This window comes from Vulpes lagopus, chromosome 1 (assembly GCF_018345385.1).
Source record: "Vulpes lagopus strain Blue_001 chromosome 1, ASM1834538v1, whole genome shotgun sequence".
Lineage (NCBI taxonomy): Eukaryota > Metazoa > Chordata > Mammalia > Carnivora > Canidae > Vulpes > Vulpes lagopus.
In genome coordinates, this window is record NC_054824.1 from 163,374,110 (window position 1) to 163,376,212 (window position 2,103).

Genomic DNA, 2,103 nt, shown 5'->3' on the forward strand with positions numbered 1-2,103 from the left:
GGTGTTCTGTTGGCCTTGGCCATGTTCCTGTCTTTTGCCCAAGTCAACTATAAATTCTTTGAAGGCAAGTGAACTTAGCTCTACTAGGTCATTCGATGTATTCTGTGAGTAGAAAACATCATCACTTCTTCTGAGTGAAAGCAAATCAGCATCAGAGACCATGGCTGGAAAAGGTGCGCCAGGCTTGATTTCTGGCCACATTCACTGCTGGGATCAAGGAACTCTGAGCCACACACAACTTCACACCTCTACATGGTGGCCCTGGAAGCACTGTCTGACTCAGCTTTGGGTCTCAGGTACTGCTTTGCACAGTGTCCTGCCTGAATAAAACCTCAAAATTTGCTAAATTGAACTCAACCCTGATTTTTATGGACGTGGGGATCAAAAGAAAAGAGGATGTTGTGTTTGGAGTCGGAGTGGCTTGTGGACACTTGAACTTTATGGTTTGATTGGTTCTTGAGCAATAAGTCCAAAAAATGGTGTTGATACAAGGGCAGCATATAAGTCTAGATTGTGAGGGCATTGTATCAAAAAGACTCATTTTCAAGTTGACTGTTGAATTCAGGGTTTGTCAATCAGTTTTATGTTGAGGAATGCTTTAGCCCAGCTAACAGATATGCACATTTCAGTTTTAGATGTGTAGGCCACGAGGATTGGGAAGAAGTAGTAACTACTGATCAAGTAAGATAAAGAATCTAAGAGGCAACCTGACATGAGATGAAGTTGAGTGATCTTGAGCAACTTACTTAATGGCTGGAGATTCAATTTTCCTATCTGTAAAATGGAATAATAATTTCCAACTTAAAGAATTTTTCAAAAAATTTTTATTGGTGTTCAATTTGCCAACATATAGCATAACACCCAGTGCTTATCCCGCCAAGTGCCCCCCTCAGTGTCCATCACCCAGTCACCCCAACCCCCCGCCCACCTCCCCTCCACTACCCCTGTTCTTTTCCCAGAGTTAGGAGTCTCTCATGTTTTGTCACTCTCACTGATATTTTCACTCATTTTCTCTCCTTTCCTTTTATTCCTTTTCACTAATTTTTATATTCCCCAAATGAATGAGACCATATAATGTTTGTCCTTTTCTGACTGACTTATTTCACTCAGCATAATACCCTCCAGGTCCATCCACGTCGAAGTAAATGGTGGGTATTTGTCGTTTCTAATGGCTGAGTAATATTCCATTGTATACATAGACCACATCTTCTTTATCCATTCATCTTTCGATGGACACCGAGGCTCCTTCCACAGTTTGGCTATTGTGGACATTGCTGCTAGAAACATCGGGGTGTAGGTGTCCCTGCGTTTCATTGCATCTGAATCTTTGGGGTAAATCCCCAGCAGTGCAATTGCTGGGTCATAGGGCAGATCTATTTTTAACTCTTTGAGGAACCTCCACACAGTTTTCCAGAGTGGCTGCACCAGTTCACATTCCCACCAACAGTGCAGGAGGGTTCCCTTTTCTCCTCATCCTCTCCAACATTTGTGGTTTCCTGCCTTGTTAATTTTCCCCATTCTCACTGGTGTGAGGTGGTATCTCATTGTGGTTTTGATTTGTATTTCCCTGATGGCAAGTGATGCAGAGCATTTTCTCATGTGCTTGTTGGCCATGTCCATGTCTTCCTCTGTGAGATTTCTCTTCATGTCTTTTGCCCATTTCATGATTGGATTGTTTGTTTCTTTGCTGTTGAGTTTAATAAGTTCCCAACTTAAAGAATTTTTTGCAAAAAAAAAAATTTATGCAGATTTACAATAATGAACATAAAGTACATACCATGGAACCGGCATTTTATATTATATATGGTTGTTGTATCGTTGCTTAAGGTAAACAGAAGTGTCCCTGGTACACAAGTGACCAGGAGAAGCAGAGTACTGAGGATAATGATTGGCTGGCTTTTGAATTTCCATGCACCTTCTGGCCCAGATGTAAGTTGATTAGTGTTGGTGTGTTTCTGTGTCTCTCTCTCCCTTTCTCTCTCTCTCTCCTCTTCTCCTCTCTCTTTCTTTTCCCCACCACTCTCACACACGCACACATATACTCACATGCAATTAAGTGTTCTATGAACCTTTGGCTAGGTTTTAAATATAATTTCATTTAAA